Source organism: Eschrichtius robustus, chromosome X, assembly GCF_028021215.1.
Source record: "Eschrichtius robustus isolate mEscRob2 chromosome X, mEscRob2.pri, whole genome shotgun sequence".
Taxonomy (NCBI): Eukaryota; Metazoa; Chordata; class Mammalia; order Artiodactyla; family Eschrichtiidae; genus Eschrichtius; species Eschrichtius robustus.
Window position 1 is genome coordinate 90454135 of NC_090845.1, and position 26805 is coordinate 90480939.

Genomic DNA, 26805 nt, shown 5'->3' on the forward strand with positions numbered 1-26805 from the left:
CTCCACACCCTCTCCAGCATTTGTTGTTTGTAGATTTTCTGATGATGCCCATTCTAACAGGAGTGAGGTGATACCTCATTGTAGTTTTGACTTGCATTTCTCTAATAATTAGTGATGTTGAGCAGCTTTTCATGTGCTTCGTGGCCATCTGTATGTCTTCTTTGGAGAAATGTCTATTTAGGTCTTCTGCCCATTTTTGGATTGGGGTGTTTGTTTCTTTGATATTGAGCTGAATGAGCTGTTTATATATTTTGGAGATTAATCCTTTGTCCGTTGATTCGTTTGCAAATATTTTCTCCCATTCTGAGGGTTGTCTTTTCGTCTTGTTTATGGTTTCCTTTGCTGTGCAAAAGCTTTGAAGTTTCATTAGGTCCCACTTGTTTATTTTTGTTTTTATTTCCATTACTCTAGGAGGTGGATCAAAAAAGATCTTGCTGTGATTTATGTCAAAGAGTGTTCTTCCTATGTTTTCCTCTAAGAGTTTTATAGTGTCCAGTCTTATATTTAGGTCTCTAATCCATTTTGAGTTTATTTTTATGTATGGTGTTAGGGAGTATTCTAATTTCATTCTTTTACATGTAGCTGTCCAGTTTTCCCAGCACCACTTATGAAGAGACTGTCTTTTCTCCATTGTATATCTTTGCCTCCTTTGTCATAGATTAGTTGACCATAGGTGCGTGGGTTAATCTCTGGGCTTTCTATCTTGTTCCATTGATCTATGTTTCTGTTTTTGTGCCAGTACCATATTGTCTTGATTACTGTAGCTTTGTAGTAGAGTCTGAAGTCAGGGAGTCTGATTCCTCCAGCTCCATTTTTTTCCCTCAAGACTGCTTTGGCTATTCGGGGTCTTTTGTGTCTCCATACAAATTTTAAGATGATTTGTTCTAGCTCCGTAAAAAATGCCATTGGTAATTTGATAGGGATTGCATTGAATCTGTAGATTGCTTTGGGTAGTATACTCATTTTCACAATGTTGATTCTTCCAATCCAAGAACATGGTATATCTCTCCATCTGTTGGTATCATCTTTAATTTCTTTCATCAGTGTCTTATAGTTTTCTGCATACAGGTCTTTTGTCTCCCTAGGTAGGTTTATTCTTAGGTATTTTATTCTTTTTGTTGCAATGGTAAATGGGAGTGTTTCCATAATTTCTCTTTCAGATTTTTCATCATTAGTGTATAGGAATGCAAGAGATTTCTGTGCATTAATTTTGTATCCTGCAACTTTACCATATTCATTAATTAGCTCTAGCAGTTTTCTGGTGGCAGTTTTAGGATTCTCTATGTATAGTATCATGTCATCCGCAAACAGTGACAGTTTTACTTCTTCTTTTCCAATTTGTATTCCTTTTATTTCTTTTTCTTCTCTGATTGCCGTGGCTAGGACTTCCAGAACTATGTTGAATAATAGTGGTGAGAGTGGACATCCTTGTCTCGTTCCTGATCTTAGAGGAAATGCTTTCAGTTTTTCACCATTGAGAATGATGTTTGCTGTGGGTTTGTCATATATGGCCTTTATTATGTTGAGGTAGGTTCCCTCTATGCCCACTTTCTGGAGAGTTTTTATCATAAATGGGTGTTGAATTTTGTCAGAAGCTTTTTCTGCATCTATTGAGATGATCATATGGCTTTTATTCTTCAATTTGTTAATATGGTGTATCACATTGATTGATTTGCGTATATTGAAGAATCCTTGCATCCCTGGGATAAATCCCACTTGATCGTGGTGTATGATCCTTTTAATGTGTTGTTGGATTCTGTTTGCTAGTATTTTGTTGAGGATTTTTGCATCTATATTCATCAGTGATATTGGTCTGTAATTTTCTTTTTTTGTAGTGTCTTTGTCTGGTTTTGGTATCAGGGTGATGGTGGCCTCATAGAATGAGTTTGGGAGTGTTCCTTCCTCTGCAATTTTTTGGGAGAGTTTGAGAAGGATGGGTGTTAGCTCTTCTCTAAATGTTTGATAGAATTCACCTGTGAGGCCATCTGGTCCTGGACTTTTGTTTGTTGGAAGATTTTTAATCACAGTTTCAATTTCATTACTTGTGATTGGTCTGTTCATATTTTCTGTTTCTTCCTGGTTCAGTCTTGGAAGGTTTTACCTTTCTAAGAATTTGTCCATTTCTTCCAGGTTGTCCATTTTATTGGCATAAAGTTGCTTGTAGTAGTCTCTTAGGATGCCTTGTATTTCTGCTGTGTCTGTTGTAACTTCTCCTTTTTCATTTCTGATTTTATTGATTTGAGTCCTCTCCCTCTTTTTCTTGATGAGTCTGGCTAATGGCTTATCAATTTTGTTTATCTTCTCAAAGAACCAACTTTTAGTTTTATTGATCTTTGCTATTGTTTTCTTTGTTTCTATTTCATTTATTTCCACTCTGATCTTTATGATTTCTTTCCTTCTGCTGACTTTGGCTTTTGTGTGTTCTTCTTTCCCTAGTTTCTTTAGGTGTAAGGTTAGATTGTTTACTTGAGAATTTTCTTGTTTCTTTAGGTAGGCTTGTATAGCTATAAACTTCCCTCTTAGAACCGCTTTTGCTGCATCCCATAGGTTTTGGGTCGTCGTGTTTTCATTGTCATTTGTCTCTAGGTATTTTTTGATTTCCTCTTTGATTTCTTCAGTGATCTCTTGGTTATTTAGTAACGTATTGTTTAGCCTCCATGTGTTTGTCTTTTTTACATTTTTTTCCCCATAATTCATTTCTAATCTCATAGCGTTGTGGTCAGAAAAGATGCTTGATATGATTTCAATTTTCTTAAATTTACTGAGGCTTGATTTGTGACCCAAGATGTGATCTATCCTGGAGAATGTTCCGTGCGCACTTGAGAAGAACGTGTAATCTGCTGTTTTTGGATGGAATGTCTTATATATATCAATTAAATCTATCTGGTCTATTGTGTCATTTAAAGCTTCTCTTTCCTTATTTATTTTCATTTTGGGTGATCTGTCCATTGGTGTAAGTGAGGTGTTAAAGTCCCCCACTATAATTGTGTTACTGTCGATTTCCTCTTTTATACCTGTTAGCAGTTGCCTTATGTATTGAGGTGCTCCTATGTTGGGTGCATATATATTTATAATTGTTATATCTTCTTCTTGGATTGATCCCTTCATCATTATGTAGTGTCCTTCCTTGTCTCTTGTAACATTCTTTATTTTAAAGTCTATTTTATCTGATATGAGTATAGCTACTCCAGCTTTCTTTTGATTTCCATTTGCATGGAATATCTTTTTCCATCCCCTCACTTTCAGTCTGTATGTGTCCCTAGGTCTAAAGTGGGTCTCTTGTAGACAGCATATATATGGGTCTTGTTTTTGTATCCATTCAGCCAGTCTATGTCTTTTGGTTGGGGCATTTAATCCATTCACGTTTAAGGTAATTATCGATATGTATGTTCCTATGACCATTTTCTTAATTGTTTTGGGTTTGTTTTTGTAGGTCCTTTTCTTCTCTTGTGTTTCCCACTTAGAGAAGTTCCTTTAGCATTTGTTGTAGAGCTGGTTTGGTGGTGCTGAATTCTCGTAGCTTTTGCTTGTCTGTAAAGCTTTTGATTTCTCCATCAAATCTAAATGAGATCCTTGCCGGGTAGAGTAATCTTGGTTGTAGGTTCTTCCCTTTCATCACTTTAAGTATATCATGCCACTCCCTTCTGGCTTGTAGAGTTTCTGCTGAGAAATCAGCTGTTAACCTTATGGGAGTTCCCTTGTATGTTATTTGTCGTTTTTCCCTTGCTGCTTTCAATAATTCTTCTTTGTCTTTAATTTTTGCCACTTTGATTACTATGTGTCTCGGCGTGTTTCTCCTTGGGTTTATTCTGTATGGGACTCGCTGCGCTTCCTGGACTTGGGTGGCTATTTCCTTTCCCATGTTAGGGAAGTTTTCGACTATAATCTCTTCAAATATTTTTTCTGGCCCTTTCTCTCTCTCTTCTCCTTCTGGTACCCCTATAATGCGAATGTTGTTGCGTTTAATGTTGTCTCAGAGGTCTCTTAGGCTGTCTTCATTTCTTTTCATTCTTTTTTCTTTAGTCTGTTCCGCAGCAGTGAATTCCACCATTCTGTCTTCCAGGTCACTTATCCGTTCTTCTGCCTCAGTTATTCTGCTATTGATTCCTTCTAGTGTAGTTTTCATTTCAGTTATTGTATTGGTCATCTCTGTTTGTTTGTTCTTTAATTCTTCTAGGTCTTTGTTAATCATTTCTTGCATCTTCTCAATCTTTGCCTCCATTCTTATTCCGAGGTCCTGGATCATCTTCACTATCATTATTCTGAATTCTTTTTCTGGAAGGTTGCCTATCTCCACTTCATTTAGTTGTTTTTCTGGGGTTTTTTCTTGTTCCTTCATCTGGTACATAGCCCTCTGCCTTTTCATCTTGTCTATCTTTCTGTAACTGTGGTTTTTGGTCCACAGGCTGCAGGATTGTAGTTTTTCTTGCTTCTGCTGTCTGCCCTCTGGTGGTTGAGGCTATCTAAGAGGCTCGATGGGAGGCTCTGGTGGTGGGTAGAGCTGACTGTTGCTGTGGCGGTCAGAGCTCAGTAAAACCTTAATCCACTTGACTGTTGATGGGTGGGGCTGGGTTCCCTCCCTGTTGGTTGTTTTGCCTGAGGCAACCCAACACTGGAGCCTACCCGTGCTCTTTGGTGGGGTTAATGGCAGACTCTGGGAGGGCTCACGCCAAGGAGAACTTCCCAGAACCTCTGCTGCCAGTGTCCTTATCCCCACGGTGAAACAGAGCCACCACCCGCCTCTGCAGGAGACCTCCCAACACCAGCAGGTAGGTCTGGTTCAGTCTCCCCCAGGGTCACTGCTCCTTCCCCTGGGTCCCGATGCACACATTACTTTGTGTGTGCCCTCCAAGAGTGGGGTCTCTGTTTCCCCCAGTCCTGTCAAAGTCCTGCAATCAATTCCCACTAGGCTTCAAAGTCTGATTATCTAGGAATTCCTCCTCCCATTGCCGGACCCCCAGGTTGGGAAGCCTGACGTGGGGCTCAGAACCTTCACTCCAGTGGGAGGACTTCTGTGGTATAAGTGTTCGCCAGTCTGTGAGTCACCCACCCAGCAGTTATGGGATTTGATTTTACTCTGATTGCGCCCCTCCTACCGTCTCACTGTGGCTTCTCCTCTGTCCTTAGACGTGGGGTATCCTCCTTGGTGAAGTCCAGGGTCTTCCTGTCAATGATTGTCCAGCAGCCAGTTGTGATTCTGGTGCTCTCGCAAGAGGGAGTGAGAGCACGTCCTTCTACTCCGCCATCTTGGTTAATCCTCCTCTTCATAATTTAATGCTGTGGGTTTGTCATATTTCTGCCCTCACATTTTTCCCTCTGAGAGCTCATCTAATAACCACCTCTACCTTGTATCTGCCTATATCCCTCCCTAGACACCCCAACACACACACACTTATAATCATCAAAGCTGGGAGAAAAGGTGATAGGAAAGAGGCAGGGATGGAGGAGGGTAGAGGCAGCCCTTGGCTCAGGAGTCAGTCACTATCATCTCATCTTATGGAACTGGGGAAAAGAAAGGACATGATCACTCCATTTCTGTGTGACTTAAGTACTACACAGTGGAGATTTGTGCAGTGGTAGAAATTTATCACCTCACTTTTAGACATTTCATATAGTCTTTTGTCCCTTTAATTAATCTTCCAGATTCATATCACAGAAGCACATTTTCTTTAATGCCAGGAGATCCAAAGTAACTAAAGGAAAGCATAGCTTAATGCTGGCTCTGCTGAACAGGACACTGGAATAAATGTCAAAAGTTTGAGGTCCCACTGATTAGCTGAATAGAAGAACTCAGATAAATCAGGTCCCTTCTACTGGTGTAAAAGAGAATAAACCTTTATATTAATAGTTAGCAACATAATCTTTGGAGTCAGACAATTCTGGGTTCCTCAAGGCGTGGCTCCACCATGTCATCTCAAATCAGTGAGAAGATAAATCTTTACCTTTGGGAATGTGTGCTAATGCTTAACATTATTTTCCTCTCTTTTTTCCAAAATTTTTAAATGATTATATATTCATATTAAAATAATTGTTATTATTTTAGACACCTTACATCCATCAAAGTTTATAATGTTCATGCCTTTTTATCAAGTATATCCTCTTCTAAGAATCTTGCCCACAGAAATATATGCATGGAGATGCTTATTGTAACATTGTTTGTAAGAGCTAACACCAGGAAACAGAAAACTTGTCCATTATTAAGAAATTTGCTCAGTGAGTTATAATATAGACTTACAGACTTATAATATAGACTTATATAATATAGACTTATAATATAGACTTACATAAGTTCTGTACAGCAGGCAAAAGCAATGAACTGCATTTTATTGGTATGGAAAGTTGTTCAAGAAATATAAGCATCCTTTTCTTAATAAATTTTTAAATAGAATTTCCAATTGATATTGTAAACTACAAATGTTTTTATTTTCTAAATAATGAAGAAGAAGAAGAGGAATATTAGCTTCTCATTTGCAGTTAAAGTTCATCTGTCCATTCACCATGCCTGTGATCTCTCCCAGAAAAACACAAAATGGCCATAAATCTGTGTGTTCAAGTTTTTATAAGTGCATAATACCCTTCCTCCATGAGGCAATATACAATATTATTTAACAAGTTTGCCACTTCATTTTTGAGGGCACTGAAGACCAGAGCATTCTCATCGAAATGAATGCTAAAGGAATAGAAATGTGTTAGGTTGTATCTCAGGCAGTCAGTAGATTAGGATTAAGGCAAAAATTGTAGGGAGAGAAATTGAGAAACAGAATATCTGCTATAGCATATTTACAATTATATTGTTAGGAAGATAAAGTTGGACATCCCAAGAGGGACAAACAAACAATATATTACATACCTCAGAATGTTTTTGTGTTGTGTTAATAGGTTTTTGCTTAGGGTTAGGTTCTTTTTCCCCTTTTATGCCTTGATTTTTGTTTGGGGTTTTATTTTCTTTTGTTATGGGAGTTAGGAAGAAAAAAGATCAGATAATAAAGCAGTGGGTATTAATGCTAACTGAAAAATGTAAGTTGAAGAACAGTATAGCTATTATGATATGTTATTAAAAGAATAATTATTGCATAAATCATATTAAAATGTACCTAGACAAATTTAAGGGATATACTCAGAACTGTTAACAGTGGTAGTTTCTGAAAGTGGGAATTTAAAAAAACATTAATTTTCTGTTTCATATATTTTCATATTTTTTGTTGTTGTTAGAACAGCTTTATTGAGCTATAATTCACATATATAATTCAACAATTTAAAATAATTGATTTTTACTATATTCACAGAGTTGTGCAACCATCACCACAATCAATTTTGGAACATTTTCATTACCCCCATACCCATGTATTCCTGAGCAATCACTCCCCCTTTCCCTCCAACACTCACTTCATCCCTAGGCAAACACTAATCTACTTTCTGTCTATATGGATTTGCTTATTATGTACATTTCATATAAATGGAATCAAACAGTCCATTTGAACTTTTGTTTCTGATGACTTTCATGTAGCATAATGTATTCAAGGTTCATTCATGTTGTAGCATGCATCAGTACTTCATTTCTTTTCATTGCCAAATAATATTCCACTGCATGGATATACCACATTGATTTATTCATTCATCAATTGATAGACATTCGAGTTGTTTCTACTTTTTGGTCTTGTGAGTAATGCTGCTATGAACCTTGTATACAAGTGCTTGCATGGACATATGTTTTCATTTCTCTTAAGTATATACCTAGGAATTAAATTGCTGAGTCATATAGTAACACCGTTTTCAAACTTTGAGGAACTGCCAGACTATTTTCCAAAGTGGCAGCACCATTTTAAATTACCACCAAGAGTTTAAAAGGGTTCTAATTTCTTCACATCCTCACCAGCACTTGTTAATACCTGTTTTTTTGATTCTAGCCATTTTAGGGAGTGTGCAGTGGTATTTCATTGTAGTTTTGATTTGCATTTCCCTAATGACTAATGATGTGAGGCATCTTTTCAGGTACTTATTGACCATTTGTATATCTTCCATGGATTAATGTCTATTCAAACATTTGCTCATTTTTCAGTTGAGCCATCTTTTTGTTATTGAGCAGTAAGAGTTTTTCATATATTGTAGATACTACTTTCTTATATATAAGATTTGAAAATATTTTCCTTAGTCTGGGGGATGTATTTTTACTTTTTTTTTTTACTTTTTTGAGGAATAATTAAGAAATAAAATTGTATATATATATGTGATTATTTGATATATGTATACATTGTAGAATAATTACCAAGATCAAGATAATTAACATATCTACCACCTCACATAGTTAATATAGGTAACTCTTTTTTTGTGATGAGAATGTTTAAGATCTATACCCAGCAAATTTCAAGTATATAATACCATAGCATTAACTGTAGTCACCATACTGTACATTAGATCCTCAGAACTTATTCTTCTTATAATTAAACTTTTGTACCCTTTGACTTAAATCTCTCCATTCCCCCCTCTCCCCAGCCACTGGCAATCACCATCCTATTCTGTTTCTATGAAACCAGCTTTTTAAAAAAAGATTCCACATGTAAGTGATACCATACAGTATTTGTCTTTGCATGATTTCACTTAGCGTAATGCCATCCAGATTCATCCATGTTGTTGCAAATGGCAGGACTTCCTTCTTTTTTTTTTATTTATTTTTTCTTCCTTTTTTATAGCTGGATTATATTCCATTTTGTGTGTGTGTGTGTGTGTGTGTAATATATACATATAGAATATTCCCATTTTTTTATCCATTCATTTGTTGAAGGACATTTAAGTTGTTTCCATATCTTGGCTATTGTGAATAATGCTGAAATGAACATAGGTGTGCAGATACCTCTTCAAAATACTAATTTCAGTTCCTTCAGATATATACCCAGGTACAGGATTGCTAGATCATACGGTAGTTTTTCTGAGTGATGTAAGATAGGGGTGCAGTTTCCTTCTTTTGTATGTGGATATCCAGTTTTCTTAGCACCATTTATTGAAGAGTCTGCCCTTTCCTCATTGTGTGTTCTTTGCATCTGGGTCAAAAATTAGTTGACTGTATATGTGTGGGTTTATTTCTGGGCTCTCAGTTCTGTTCCATTGGTCTATATACCTGTTTTTATGCCAGTATCATACTGCTTTGATTACTATAGCTTTGTAATACAGCTTAAAATCAGGTAGTGTGATGCTTCCATCTTTGTTCTTCTTTCTCAGGATTGTTTATGGCTATTTGGGGCCTTTTATGGTTCCAAACAAAATTTAGGATAATTTTTTCTATTTCTGTGAAAAATGCCATTGGAAGTTTGACTGGGATTGCACTGAATCTGTAGATCACTATAGGTAGTATGGACATTTTCACAATATGAATTGTTCCAACCCAAGAACATAGGATGTCTTTCCATCTGCTTGTCTCTTCTTCAATCTCTTTCATCAGTGTCTTATACTTTTCAGTGTACACGTCTTTTCAGACAGGATATCAAAAGCAAGATCTAAAACTAGAACTACCATATGATCCAGCAATCCCACTTCTGGGTATACAGAATTGAAATCATGAACTTGAAGAGATATCTGTACTTCCAGGTTCATTGCAGCATTATTCACAATAGCCAAGATATGGAAACAACCCAAATGTACAACTTACAAATGAGTGGATAAAGAAAACGTGATATATACATGTAATGGAATATTATTCAGCCTTTAAAAAGAAGGAAATCCTTCCATTGTGACAACATTGATGAAACTAGAGGACATTGTAAATAAGCCAGTCACAGAAGGTCAAATACTATAAATGAGGCATCTAAAATAGTCAAACTCTTAGAAGTATATAGAAAATAGAATGGTGGTTGCCAGGGGCTGGCGGGGGAGAGGAAATGGGAAGTTGTTGCTCAATAGGTATATAAAGTTTCAGTTATGCAAGATGCATAAGTTCTAGAGACCTGCTGCACAACATAGTGCCTATAGTTAACGATATGTTATTGTGAACTTTAAAATATGTTAAGAGGATAGATTTCATGTTATGTGTTATTACCACAAAAATAACCATTAAAGAAACAAGAAAAATTGTGGAGTTGATGGGTATGTTTATTTCCTTGATTGTGGAGATGGTATCATGGGTGTATGCATATGTCCAAACTCATCAAAATGTATACATTAAATATGTGCATTTTTGTGTATCAACTATACCTCAATAAATCTTTAAAAAGCAAAAACTGATAAATTGGACCGCATGAAAATCAAAACATTTGCTCTATGAAAGGCCATGTTAAGAGGATGAAAAGGCAGGCTACAGACTGGGAGAAAAATATTCGCAAATCACATATTCATCAAAGGACTTGTTTCTAGAATATATAAAGAACCCTCAAAACTCAACAGTAAAAAAAAAATCCAATTAGAAAATTGGCAAAATACAAAAAGAGACATTTCACTGAAGAGGATATAGAGATGGCAAATAAGCACATGAAAACATGTTCAATATCATTAATCATTAGGGAAATGCAAATTAAAACCACAGTGAGATATCACTACACACTTAATCAGAATGGCTTACATAGAAAATAGGAGCACCACCAAATGGTGGTAAGGATGTAGAGAAACTGGATCTCTAATACATAGCTGGCAGGAATGTAAAAAGCCACTCTGGAAAACACTTTGTAAGTTTCTTTAAAAACTGAATATGCAACTATCATATGACCTGGCAATTGAACTCTTGGTTATTTATCCCTGAGAAATGGAAATTTATGCTAACACACAAACCTATACACAGATGTTCATAGCAGTTTTGTTCATAAAACCCAAAAGCTGGAAACAACCCAGGTGTCATTTAACAGGAGAATTATTAAACAAATTGTGGTGCATCCATATCATGGAATACTACTCCGCAAAAAACAAAAATAAAAACAAACAAACAAAGAACTACTGATATATTAAATAACTTGGATGAACCTCAAGGAAATTACACAGAGTGAAAAAGTCATTCTCAAAAAGGTGGTTCCATTTATATAACATCTTTTTCTTCTATTTTGTTTTTTATTTTTGTGTCTGTGTTCATGAAAGGCATTGACCTATGATCTTCCTTTCTTATAAGCTCCTTTCCAAGTTTTGGTATCAAGAATATGCTTGACTTACAAAACAAATTGAGATGCATTTTCTCTTTTCTGTTATCTTAAAGAATTTATGTATGATCTGTATCATTTGTTTTTGAAATGTTTGGAAGAATTCACCAGTGAAGCTATATGGTTCTGGAGATTTCTTTTTGGATAGGTTCTTATTTACAGATTCAATTTCTTTAATACATATGAGACTATTCAGATTTTCTGTTTCCTCTTGGATCCATGTAGACAGTTTTGTTTTTCAAGGAATTTTTCCCATTTTATATAAACTGCTAAATTTATTGGCAACCTGATTTCCAGTTTTACCAACCATTCTTTTGCATCATCATTGCAAATATCCAAACAGTGGAAAAGACACCTGAGCAAGAATCAAAGCTGTGGCACCACACTGTATTAGCAGTCATTAATTCTTCAACTGCACATATTCATAGTAAAAGAAAAAAAAAGAAAACAAAAATACTTCACTGATGAATATCCTACATGAAGCAGTTAAAATTAATTTTATCAGAGCTGAACCATTGAGGATATGTACGTTTAATATTCTGCGTGATGAGGTAAGTATACACAAAGTGCTTTTGCTGTATTTCAAAGTAGAATGAATGTCTAGAGGAAAAGCAGTTATGTAATTATTTCAGTAGCATGCACTCTAAGAGTCAGTGTGGTAGAGGGACAGTCTAGGCTTCAGTGTCAAATGTGAGTTAATATTCATATTATACCTCTTATTAATACTGTTACTTTAAAAATGCCCTTAACCTCTCTGTACCTATTTACTTATTTGTAAAATGTGAGCAATGATTCTTATATAAGTGAAGTATTGTGAGTAGCTAAAGAAACAATCAATATAAGGTGCCCAATACAGCATTTGCATTCAACTGATGTCATTTTCCCCTTCACTTCATACTCTGCTTCTAACTGATGAAATAAAATTTATATTTTAAGGCAAGACAAGAAAAATTAAACATAAAATACTCTCTCTGCGTGATTGTTTGTTTTTCTTTCTTCTGACGCTAGTAATGTAACTTCTTAAAAGAATAGCGTTCTTTCCCAACTCTGTAGGGGGTCATAGTGACTTGCTCCTTGCTTTGTATATGCTTACCTGGACTGTGTATCCTTGGTGAACTTTACGTAAAATATCAGTATGTCATTTTGATGTACAATCCTTTGTATTGAAAATGTATATGACTGTGCCTTCAACTTCTAATGGGAGGAACAGTTCTCAGAGCTTTCTGAGATTCTGCTTCCTGGGTTATAATCTTCAGTTTGGCTCAAATAAAATTCCTTTATTTTTCTTCTTAACTTGATAGTTAATTGAATTTTCATCGACATAACACTAGGACTAGATGGGTGATTAGTACCCAACTATATTTATAGTATCTAGATGATTAAATGCCTGTGGCTAATGCTGAAGCCATATGTGACAGAGTTTACAGGGTCAGCCTCAAACCTCCTCCAACATGTAGTGAAGAAAGTTCCCTCTGTGTTAGCACCAGGAAATTTTCACTCATCTTATAGATGACAAAAGCTTCTTAGTAGCCAAGTCTTTCATCTGCTTATGATTGTAAGAAATGTAATGGTCTTAGAGGTTATCTGATCCACCAACTTCAGTTTAAGATAATCTGAAGCTCCGAGAGGCTAGATTAGTTATTAGCCAAAAGAGTGGCAGGACCCAAAGCAGAAAACACTTTTGTGATTTTTCCTGATACTCTGCTTAATAATCCTGCCATTTAATCATTGTGCTTTCTTGTCTGATTTGTTTCGTGCTTTAGGTTGACATCAGAAAGTTTATGAACTGCATATCTATAAATAATTTTGAGCCCCTGGAAGACAAATGTACCCTTGATGAGAAGTTCCTGTGAAAAAAATCTAAGCATAATAATTGAGCTTCTGGTCAAAGCATTGAAAGGGAATCAAGAGATCTGGGTGCTGGTGCCTGAATCATCACTAGCTCTGGGAATTTGGGTAAGTCTCTCCCCCATTGCTGTCCTCATCTATAAAACAGGGAAACACCATGTCTTTCTCTCAATCATCAGAATACGTTGTGCCAAATCCCTCTCTGACACCTTGCATTCTATAGGAATAAAACAGAGCTGAATGACAAATTTTATGTGCATTACCATCAGTGTATTGATAAAATACGAATTTTCATATATAAGAATATAAATGTTTATTAATATAAATTTACCAAAATCTCATCTGTATAAATATTTTCAACCTGATTGTCTTGGTTTGTATTTCCACTTAAACGCTCAAAGGATATAGTCTAAAACACTTATTCATTCACGTCTCTTTCTCTCTCTCTCTCTCTCTCTCTCTCACACACACACACACACACACACACACACACACACCAGACTCAAGCACACTCTGGTGCACATACATAGTCACAAGCCATGGGAATGGGTCCTTAGCCACACAGTAGGAAATATGCCCTATCCTCTGTAGCAACAAGTGAAATCATGTGGAAAAACAAAGGGAAATACAATTGATTCCAAATTGTACGGGTCAAAGTGATCAGAGAAGGCTTTCAAATGAACTGAAAATAATCTGAAACTCATTCCTGCCAAGCTGATAGGCTATCTGATCTGAGTCAATACTGTTGAGTTTATCTAGCACTGAATCCTGTACCTTTCCCTGCTGTTATCAACTGTCTTGCCAAATAGTTTAGAGATAAAGCTTAACCTGGCTGGCATGTCTTTGGGTCATGTGACCTTATTCTTTCAGTTCCACACTCCAGGTTGGTGAATCATTGGCAAGACTGGCTTCCCAGCCTCCCTAGACACACCTAGAGCCACCACTGGTCTTGAGATGGAAGAGTATCCTCCAAGGTTTTCCCTTGCAATCCAGGGACACAAAATTTATTCAATGAGTTACAGATAATAGGATGACTCACTGACTGTAAGCACTTCTGCTTCCATCCCTGCCACAATGCCGCACTGAAGCTTCCTACTGAAAAAGGGGTAGGAAATGAGAAAAACAAAAGGAAAGGAAGTAAACAATACCTCACAAGAATGTACTGCTACGTATGGTTTTCCTTCTTAGATATTTCTAAAATTCACAAACATCCATTCTCTTAGCTCATATGCTGTGAGTATCACAGGAACTTATATTAAGTATTAGGAACCTAAATTAAGAATTTTACTCAATATTTTAGCTATTTGAGCTCAAGTTTCTAAAGTTTTCCAGTGTAAAATGATGCCTCAACAATGTATCCTGAATGTGGTATAGATTTCCATTCATTCAGACCTTCTTTTTATAGGGTTCTTTTAGAAATTTTTATTGATATGTCACATGCATATAGAAAAGTACACAAATCATAGGAGTACAGTTCAATGAATTTTCATAAAGTGAACACACCTGTGTAATCAGCAACCAGATCACAAAACAGAACACTATATTCAAATCCAGAAGCCACTTATGAGCTCTCCCTCCCCCATCACTACTGGCCCATCCTAAACAGGTAACCACTGTCATGCCATCTAACACCATACATTAGTTTTGCCTGATTTTGAACTTTATATAATTGGCATCTTATAATGTGTGCATCTTTTGTGCCTTGCTTCTTTTGACCAACATTATTCTTGTGAGAGTCATCCATGTTGTTTTGAATCAGGGTTTGTTAAAAATATCTTTTATTCACATTGTTACTATGTAACATTTGTGCACCTGGGACCTAAGCTCAACCATCTTGAGGTAGGAGAGACTGAGAGAGGGCAGTGAGTGAGTTGTCCTTTGTACAAACAATTACCTGAATTCTTTTGTTTGTTCTGAAACTGCATTGATGACTGCTGTGAACTGAATTGTGTCCCCGCTCCCCCACCCCCAATTCATATGTTGAAGCCCTAACTTTCAATATGATGGTATTTGGAAATGGGACCTTTGTGCAGTTGAGATGAAGTCATAAGAGTGGGGTCCATATAATGGGATTAGTGCCCTTTTAAGACGAGATACCAGAGAATTTGCTTTCTCTCTCTCTCTCTCTCTCTCTCTCCACCATGTGAGGACACAGCAATAAGATGACATCTGAAAAAAAAGTGAGTGCTCACTGGGAAACTGAATCACTGGCACCTTGATCTTGGACTTCTCAGCCTCCAAAACTGTGGGAAATAAATTCGTATTGTTTAAGCCACCTAGTCCGTGGTATTTTGTTTTGGCAGCCTTACCTGACTAATACAACGACAGCTTGAATAACAAAATGGATCATTAGATATAAGTCTGATTTCCTTTCAAGGGCATCGATTTGCATCTGTTTGGAGACTCATTATGAAACACCTCTCATGATACTCTTCAAACATCCAGGAAGCAGGAAAGTACTTATTTGCCTATAGAATAAAAGACCTATTTGAGTCACATACTTTTCCTTCTCCCAGGCACCTGCAAAATCCTTTTTTTAAAGATTAAACTTTTAAAATTAAACTTTCTTTTGAGATGATTACAAATTCACAAGCAGTTGTACGAAATAATACAGAGAAATCCATGTACCACTTACCAAGTTTCCCCCAATGGTAACCTCTTACAAACAGGAAACAGATATAGCCAAGATACCGAACAATTCCACTACACAAGGATCTTACCTGTTGCTTTTTTTGTTGTTTAGGGTGTTTTTTTTGTTTGTTTTTGGCTACAACTTCTTAACCTTGTACTCCTATCCCCACTTCGTTCACCTCTGGCTACCACTAAACTGTCCTCCATTTCTAAAGTTTTGTCATTTCAAGAATGTTACATAAATGGAATCATACAGTGTGGAAACTTTTGAAATCAGCTTTTTTCACTCAGAATAATTCCCTGGAAAACCATCATAGTTGTTACATGTATCAGTAGTTCATTCCTTGAATTTATCCTTAGACCCAGCAATTCCATTTATTGGATTTTTATCCTAAAGATAAAATTCTAGCAATATGAAAACACATATACAAAAGGTTATTCATTGTAGCATTATTTACAGTTACAAAACACCAGAATACTATCTAAATGCCCAAATAAAGGATATTAGTTGAACAAACTATAGTAAACACACTATGCAGCTATTAAAAAACAATGATAAAGATATGTATATAATGATATGCAGATATTTCCAGGATAACTTTTAGTGAAAAAAAATCAAAGTTTAAAAATGTATGTGTTTCTTTTAATATAAGAAAATAGGGGAAAAGAGAAACATATATCTGCTTTAAAAAAAGCTAATTCCTTTTAACTGCTGAATAGTAGCTGGTGGTATGGATGTACCACAGACTCTTTAACCATTTACCCATTGAAGGATATCTGGGTTATTTCCAGTTTGGGGCTATTACAGATTTTTGTGTATGTGTGGATGTAAGTTTTAATTTCTCTGAGATAAATACCCACGAGAGCCATTGCTAGATAGTATGGTAAGTGTACATTTATTTTATAAAAAAGAAACTGCCAAAAAAAAAAAAAGAAACTGCCAAACTATTTTCCCAAATGGCTGTATCATTATAAATACCTACGAGTAATGTAGGAGTGATCCAGTTTCTCCACATTCTCACCAGTATTTGGCGTTGTTACTGTTTTCATTTTAGCTGTTCTAATAGGTGTGCAGTGGTATCTTATTGCTTTAATTTGAAATTCCTTGGTGATATATGATATGAAATTCCTTAATGACATAGTAATAGCTCATTATGGTCTTCACTTGCATTTACCTAATAGCTAACAATTCTGAACATCTTTTCACGTGCTTATTTGCCATCTTTGGTGAAATATCTCTTAGTGTCTTTTGGCCATTTTCTAATTGGATTATTTCATTGTTTATTGTTGAGTTTTGAGACTACTTCTTATATTCTATATACTAGTCTTTTGTCTCGTGTGTGACTTGCAAATATCTTCTCCTAGTCTGTAGCTTGTCATTTCATCCTTTCAGAGGATCCTTTGCAGAGCAAAAGTGTTTGTTTCATGAGGTCCAATTTATTGATTTTTATTTTGATAGAAATTGCATAAATCTGTAGATCAATATGAGTGAAATTGACACCTTTACCACATGTAAACTTCTAATCAATGAACACAAAATATCTCCTAATTTATTTGGATTTTTCTTTCATTTTTTTTCAGCATTTCCAGTTTTTAGCATATAAGTCATACACTGGTTTTGTTAGATTTATACCTAAGTATTTAATTTTTTGAGTAATTGTAAATGGTATTGCGTTTTTAATTTTGGTGTCCATGTGTTCATTGTTAGCATAGAGAAATAAAATTGACTTTTGTATGCTTAGCTTATATCCTACAGTCTTGTTGACTTCCCCTGTTAGTTCTAGACATTTAAAATTTTATATTCCTTGGGATTTTCTATGTAAAAACTATGTCTTGTGCAATTAGGGGCAATTTCAGTAGTACATTGAATAAGAATGGCAAGAGCAGACATCCTTGTCTTATTCCTGATCTTAGGAGAAAGGCATTCTGTTTTGCATTAAGCATAATGTTAGCTGTAGGTTATCTGTAGATGCCTTTTGCCAAGTTGAGGAAGTTCCCTCTATTCCTAGTTTTCTGAGAGTTTTTATCCTGAGTGGGTGTTGAACTTTATGAAATACTATTTCTACACTGATTGATCACATGATTTTTCTTCTGTAGACTACTAATTATTGATTTTCAAATGTTGAATTAGTCTTGCATCCTTGGAATAAACTCCACTTGGTCATGATGTATAATTCTTTTTATATATTGCTGAATTCCATTTGCTAATATTTTGTTAAGCATTTTTGAATCTATATTCATGAGAGGTATTGCTCTATATTTTCTTTTTTTCTGTTTTTTAAATTAATTTTTATTTGAGTATAGTTGCTTTACAATGTTGTGTTATTTTCTTGCTGTACAGCAAAGTGAATCAGTCATACGTATACATATATCCACTCTTTTTTTGATTTCCTTCCCATTTAGGTCACCACAGAGCATTGAGTTCCCTGTGCTATACAGTAGGTTCTCATTAGTTACCTACTTTATACATAGTAGTGTGTATATATATATATATATATATATATATGTATATATATATATATACATATATATATATATATATATATATATATATATATATATATATATATATATATGTATGTCAATCCCAATCTCCCCATCTGTCCCACCCCCACTTCTCCCCTTGGTATCCATAAGTTTGTTCTCTACATCTGTGTCTCTATTTCTGCTTTGCAAATAAGTTCATCTGTACTACTTTTCTAGATTCCACATATATGTATTAATATATGATATTTGTTTTTCTCTTTCTGATTTACTTCACTCTGTATGACAGTCTCTAGGTCCATCCACATCTCTGCAAATGGTATTTACTATTTCATTCCTTTTTATGGCTAATATTCCATTGTATGTATATGTACCATATCTTCTTTATTCATTCCTCTGTCGATGGACATTTAGGTTGCTTCCATGTCCTGTCTATTGTAAATAGTGCTGCAATGAACATCGGGGTGCATGCATCCTTTCGAATTATGGTTTTCTCCAGATATATGCCTAGGAGTGGGATTGCTGGGTCGTAAGGTAGCTCCATTTTTAGTTTTTTAAGGAACCACCATACTATTCTCCATAGTGGCTGTACCAATTTACATTCCCACCAACAGTGTACAAGCATTCCCTTTTCTCCACACCCTCTCCAGCATTTATTGTTTGTAGAATTTTTGATGATGGCCATTCTGACTGGTGTGAGGGGATATCTCATTATAGTTTTGATTTACATTTCTCTAATAATTAGTGATGTTGAGCATCTTTTCACGTGTTTGTTGGCCATCTGTATGTCCTCTTTGGAGAAATGTTTATTTAGGTCTTCCACCCATTTTTTGATTGGGTTGTTTGTTTTTTAGATATTGAGCTTCATGAGCTGTTTGTATATTTTGGAGATTAATCCCTTGTCAGTTGCTTCATTTGCAAATATTTTCTCCCATTCTGAGGGTTGTCTTTTCATTTTGTTTATGGTTTCCTTTGCTGTGCAGAAGCATTTACGTTTAATTAGGTCCCATTTGTTTATTTTTGGTTTTATTTTCATTATTCTAGGCAATGGATTGGAAAAGATCTTGCAGTGATTTATGTCAAAGAGTGTTCTGCCTATATTTTCCTCTAAGAGGTTTATAGTATCCAGCCTTACATTTAGGTCTTTAATCCACTTTGAGTTTATTTTTGTGTATGGTGTTAGGGAGTGTTCTGATTTCATTCTTTTACATGTAGTTGTCCAGTTTTCCCAGCACCACTTATTGAAGAGACTGTCTTTTCTCCATTGTATATTCTTGCCTCCTTTGTCGTAGATTAGGTGACCATAGGTGTGTGGATTTATCTCTGGACTTCCTATCACTCTGTATTTTCTTTTGTTTTTTTGTGCTCTTTGCCTGGTTTTGGAATCAGAGTCATTCTAGCTTCATAAAATGAATTGAAAGTGTTCCATCCTTTTCTTTCTGGAAGAGATTGTGTAGAATTGGTGTTAATTATTCTTTAAATATTTGTGAGAATCTTCCAGGGAAATCTCTTGGCCTGCGGATTTTGTTTTGGGGGAGTTGTTAAATTAAAAATTCCATTTTCTTAGCAGTTATATGGCTGTTCAAATTATTTATTTCATATTGGGTGAGTTGTGGTAGTTGGTGCTTTTGGAGGAATTTGTCACTTTCATCTAAGTTGTGAAATTTCTGTGTGTACAGTTCAAATTATTCTCTTATTATCATTTTGATGTCTGCAGGTTCTGAAACTCTGTCTCCTGTTTCACTCTTGATAAATGTCTTCTTTCTTTCTGTTTTGTCATTCTTGCTAGAGGTTTGTCAATATTATCCAACTTTTCAAAGAACCAGCTATTTGTTTGATTTTCTCTATTGTTTTTGTTTTCAACTTAAATAATTTCTTGTCTTATTTTTATATTTCCTTCATGAGATAAAAAGAGAACCCAAGGAACTCACCATGATGTCATTCCTTGGGTTCTGAGGTCTTAGTCAGTCTCTCTTCTCCTTTCCACCTTTCAGAGTCTTCTTAAGTTTGTATTCTATATAGTGTCCTTAATTTTTAGTTGAATTTAGGGAGAGGAATAAAGAACAGTACTTGTACTCCATCTCTCCAGAGACAGAAGTTTGTATGATATTTTAATTTGCACACTTGGGACAGTTTTGTTGGTAGAAGTCAATGAGATGAGTAAACAAGCACTTCTCTGTCAATATACTGTTCCTCAATTTGTCTGTGGACTTAGAGGTCTTCTTCTTTATGGATTGAGTTACCTTTCTATCACAGTGAATGGGTATTTTTATTTCCATCAAGTTATCATTATTTCTAACTGCACGAATAATGTGAATTATTTTGTAGGAAAACTATGAAATACAGGAAAGGAAAACAAAATCTACCTGAATTCTACCAACATTGCTATCATGTTTGTATATATGTGAATTCAAAGGAGAAAATAGGAAGGGCCAAGCTAGTCACACACTCCTGTCCAATACTGAGATTGTGTGAAAGGACAGAGGAGATGTGAAAAGGCCCATCAAAAAGTAAAGCCAGAATGCTTATTCTTAACTCATGTGTTTTTAAGCAATTTACTCTAGTAATTTTTTGTCTATTTATAAGCTGCATAGACATTTTATTTAAAAAATTTTATTGAAATACAGTTGATTTACAATATTATATTAATTTTAGGTGTACAACATAGTGATTCCATATTTTTATAGATTATATTCCATTTAATGCTACTATAAAATATTGGCTATATTCCCTGTACTGTACATTACAAACTTGTATCTTATTTATCATATACCTAGTAGTTTTTACCTCTTAATTCCCTTCCCTTATCTTTCCACTTCCCTCATTCTTCTCCCCACTGGTAACCACTAGTTTGTTCTCAGTATCTGTGAGTCTGTTACTGTTGTGTTATATTCATTCATTGTTTTATTTTTTAGATTCTATATGTAAATGATAGCAGAGTATTTGTCTTTCTCTGTCTGACTTATTTCACTAAGCATAATACCTTCAAGGTACATCCATGTTGTTGCAAGTGGCAGAATTTCATTCCTTGTGTGACTGAGTAATATTCCATTGTGTATATATATATATATATATATATATATATATATATATATATATATATATGCATACCACATCTTCTTTATCTATTCCTCTGTCGGTGGACATTCCTTGTCTTGGCTATTGTAAACAGTGCTGCTAAGAACATTGGGGTGCATGTATCTTTTCAAATTAGAGTTTTCTCTGAATATATGCCCAGGAGTGGGATTGCTGGATCATATGGCAGCTCTATTTTTAGTTTTTTAAGGAACATCCATACTGTTTTCCATAGTGGCTGCACCAATTTACATTCCCACCAACAGTGTAGGAGGGTTCCCTTTTCTCCACACCTTCTCCAGCATTTGTTATTTGTAGAGTTTTTAATTATGGCCATTCTGACTGGTCTGAGGTGATATCTCATTGTAGTTTTGATTTACATTTCTCTAATAATTTTAACTTTTTATAATAGATTTGTGTATATTTATGGTAGTTAATATAAAATAGTATCTACATATATTTTATGCATTCATGACATACCAAACTTTTTCTTAATTTATTTATTGATATTTCTAGGATACACAATTCATCTTCTAGTGTTTTCAAATTGTCACAAATCTCCTAAATATTTTCCAATGTATTTATTGAAAAACAACTGCATATAGGTGGACCTGTGTTGTTCAAGAGTCAACTGTACTTTGGGCCATAAAAATTAGAAGGTGCTTTTGTGGGATATGCTTTTATGTGCTGTTACACTTGGGCTATGCAGGTGGATCCTGGCAAGCCCCTTCCATCTAGAAGTAAAGGCCATGCTCCTGAGACTTTGATATTGCTGAGGGGAGGAAGAGTTGGGGTTCAGAGAAGGCAGCTGTAATCTGGGCAGGTGGGATTGAGATCACAGACATGGTGTCTAGAAGACATGGAGTGTTGACCTCTAGTTTTAGACAGAAGCTGTCACCCTCTTCTCTTCTGTGCTCTCTTCTGGGCATAGCAAGTCTTCTGGGTGTGCCCCTGGCAAAGGTGGGGTCCATATCTTGGCACCTTCCAGATTAAGACAGGGATGGAGGTTTAGGTCTAGAATGTCAAGTAAATGTCATTCAAGTGCCAGCTTCAATTGTTGGCAGCAACTGCCTTTGACACTGTATTGCAAAGAATTCAAGATTTTATCTGGAAACGATGGGCAAGAGTGCTGGGATCAATTAGCAATGCCTGCCTTGGGTATAGAAGATGAGAGAATAGTGCATATTCCTAATATTTGCTGAGACTGGGTCTGTCTTTCCCAAGTCTTATTCCAAAGAGAGGGGAAGTCAAGAGGCCACCCCAACAAGTGCAAATAGACTTATTTCCATCTCAGGCTAAATGAAATAATAGCTAAGCAAATAGTACTCTTTATGAAGGGTCTGTTCTCCTAAGCCTCTTCTCTTAGTCTGAATTATCAACAATGGGTGTTTACTGCTTATTCAATTCCATCCACCAAAAACAGGCCTGAATCTATTGATGGTATAAGGCAGATTCCCAGGTATCAGTTATTCTTGAACACCTTCACATAATCATACACCAGTACCACATAATCATACACCAGTACCACATAATCATACACCATCAGTTGTATTGCTTTGCTAATATTTTCCATAAATTGCTTCACTTTATAGGACTTTTTCCTGAGTATATTATATACACAGAAAGGTACATACATCTTAAGTGTACAGCCTAAAGAATTTTCATAAAATGAACACACTGTGTAACCAGCATCCACTTAAAGAAACACAACATTCCCAGCCGCCTCTCACCTGCCGCCCCCAGGTGTCTGGAGGTGATGCTGGAACTTCTCTTCTTTCTTGTTTCCAGACTGCAGGTGGAGTCAACACTTAAGACAGCAGATCAAAGAAGTGGACAAAATCTGGGACTTTGATTATATCACTGACCTGCTGACTCAACCAACCCAGAAGCCCACTGTACCTCTGGCCTTCCTTGTATAGGAAGGAGGTATATGGGAGGCATTTGGGAGTTTTTACTCTGGGGTGTAATGAATAATACTCTGTAGACATTCTTTAAAGAAAAAGTAAAGCCGGGACAAATAGACTTGAAAATGGCCAGAACTTTGAATGTGTTCCTCTACTCACACATAGATACAATGACGGGGGTCAGAAACCTTACTGGCTTGAGTTATTTGAGCACAAACTGTATCCAATCTTGTTTGACCATTAAGCTACAGAGACCAGGGGCTACTCCTACATAGCTCACCTTATAAATAGAAACAAATGTGTGTATGTGCACACACACACACACACACACACGTACAAATACACAATTGAACAAAGACATCAGTTGCCAAATATCACAGCTGAGACAGTTTTAGCCCGGGCTTGTTACTAAACAAACAATGAAAATAACAACTACTAGAGTTGAAAATATATTATCGAAAATTTCCAGTTTTCAACAAAATATTACAAGACATGCAAAGAAACAAGAATTTGTGACACATTTTCATGGAAAAAAAGAAACTCTTTGAGGGTCCCCAGATACTGGATTTAGAAGATAAACACTTCAAAGCAGTGATTAAATATATGTTCAAAGAGCTAAAGAAAGCACTTAAAAATAATTATACAAAAGTGTGGCAACAATCAATCAACAAATAGAGATCCCCAATAAAGAGAAAGAAATAAAATAACCAAATTTCCATTTGGTTCTTTGAAGTTGTAAAGTATAATAAATGAAATGAAATTTCACTAGAAGCTCAATAGCATATTTGAAATAGCAAAAACAATAATCATAACACCAAAAAGGGGTGACATCATGAGAAATTATCCACTCCAAAGAACAGAGAGAAAAAGAATGATAAAAAATTAATAGTTTCAGAGAACTGAAGAACATCATGAAGCTTAACAACCAATAGGAGTTGCAGTAGGGGAGGAGACAGAGGGGGGAAGAAATATATTTGAAGTAATAATGCCTGAAAACTTCCCAAATTTTGATGACAAACATTACAGTAACAAGAGGCTCAGCCAACCCCAAGTAGAATAATTACTAAAAGATCTACAATGAGACACATCATAGTTAAACTATTGAAAACCAATGACAGAGAAAACTTTGAAAACAGCAAAAGAAAAATAACTCAGCACATACAGAGGATCAACAATATGATTAGTACTCAACTTCTTATTGGAAGTAATGTGGTCAGAGGCAATGGTGGTAGAACAAAATCCTGTCAACCAAGATTTCTATATCCAGGAAAATTATCCTTTAAAAGCTAAGGTTAAATAAAGACATTTTCAGAAAAAGATGAGATAATTTGTTGTGCATGCCTATATTACAAGAAATGCTACAGGAAGTCCTATAGGCTGAAAGGAAATGACACCAGACTGTAGCTTGAATCCTCAGGAAGAAATGAATAGCAACAGAAATGGTAAATATATGGGCTAATTTAAGAGAACTTATCAATGTATTTTCTCATTTATTCTCTTAAATTCTTTAAAAGGCATAAGATGGTACAAAGCAATAATTATAACTCTGTATTATTGAATTTATAACATATATAGATGTAACATATATGACAATAATAGTATAACAGGGAAGGACTCTGACACCATAATGTATCTATCTCTTCTGCTGCTTTAACCTCTGAGTCATAATCCTCTGCTTAGCCCTGCACATAGACATATTAGTCACTAAAGGAATTTTGCCCAAAGCTTGGGGTGTACATGATAGCCTCATTTCAAAGAAAGTCTACCTCCCCCATGGTGATAAGGAAACATGAGCAAGAAAAACTAACATTTGTCTTATCTAGTTCTGCAGGAACATCAGACCAGATTAATGTCAATCAGAGTCAACTGACCAAGAACAAAGAAGTTTCGTAACCTCCCTCAGACCACCACTGGTGCCCAGCTGCTTGAGGCTATTCCTCACCGCCTGACCTTACCTCCTCCTGCTTCTCCCTTCACTAGCATAAAAGAAGCATGAATTATACCCCAAATTGATATGGTTCTTTAGGCCATTAGTCCGCCATCTTCTTGGTCTGCTGGCTTTCCAAATAAAGTCATGATTCCTTGTCTCAACACCTTGTCTCACAATTTTTGGCCTGTTGTGCAGTGAGTAGTATGAACTTGGACTTGGTAACAATAGCACAGAGGAGGGAGGGATGGAATGCACTTTCATTTGAGCAAATTATTTTTATTAGTTTGGAATTGAATTAGTATTACTCTGAAATAGATTATGATAAATTAAGATGCATGTTGTAATCCCTAGAGCAAGCACTAACAAAAAAAATCTCAAAAACTATTGTAAAATCATAAAACCAACAAAAGAATTAAAATGGATACCAAAAATAATTTTAACCTAAAGAGAGGAGTCCAGTAAGAATAGATGAACAGAAAAGGTAAGAGACATATAGAAAACAAATACAAAAATGAGAAATGAAAATCTAAGCACATCAATAATTACATTAATCAAAAGGAAACAAATGACAAACTCAATAACAAAGCAAGACTCAACTATATGCCGTCTTAAAGAGACACACCTTAGATTCAAAGACACAAATGGTTTGAAAGTAAAAGATTCTTAAAAGATATGTCTTGCAAACAGTAACTACAAGAGTATTGGAATGAATTCATTAATATTAGAAAAAATAGACTTTAAAATAAGAAATATCATTAGGATATTAGGGAATATTTCATAATGATAAACGGGCCGATACCTCAGGAACATAAAACAATTATAAATGTATGTGTACTAAAAGCTGAGCCCCAAAGTACGTGAAACAAAAACTGACAATTGAAAGAAGGAATAGTTGAAAACTTCAAAACTCTATCGTAATTGGTAGAGCAGCTAGATAGAAAATTAACAAGGATATAGAAGACTTGAACAGAATTATCAACAAGTATTACAGGTGTGCATGTGTGTGTGCATGTGCCTATATATATAAAATGCTTCACTCCACATAGGCAGAATACACAATCTTTTCAAATGGAGATGGAACATTCTCTAAGGTCGACAATATACTAAGCAGTAAGACAAGTCTCAATAACTTTAAAATAATGAAAATCATGCCATATATTTTCTCTGACCACAAGAGAATTAATTTAAGTATCAAGAGAGAAGCAAATTTGTGAAATCCCAAAACATTCAGAAATTAACACACTTCTTAATAACACATGGGTAAAGGCAAAAAAGGAAATTAGAAAATATTTTGAAATGAATGCTCAATCATAGCATATCAAAGTTTTGGAATACAACTAAGGCAATGCTCTGAGATAAATTTATACCTTCAAACACCTATATCAGAAAAGAAGAGTCTCAAACCAATAACCTAAACTTCCATCTTAAAAATCTATATACAAGAAGAGCAAACTAAGCCCAATGCAGCACAAGAAAGAATAGAGCAGAAATCAATGAAACGGACATTAGAAAAACAATAGAAAAAAATCAATAAAATCAAAAGTTTGTATTTTGAAAATGTATGCAAAAGTGCCAAACTATTAGATAGACTGGCCATGGAAAAAAGACAAAAATGGCAAAAGTAAGTAATGAAAGGGGCACATCACTACCAACTCCACAGAAAGTAAAACGATTTTAAAGGAATACGATGAACAACTTTATGCCAACAAATTTGATAACCTAGGTGAAATGGACAAATTCCTAGAAAAGACACAAATTATTAAAACTAGCTCAATAAGAAATAGATCTGTATAGGCCAACAACAGGTAGTGAAAATTAA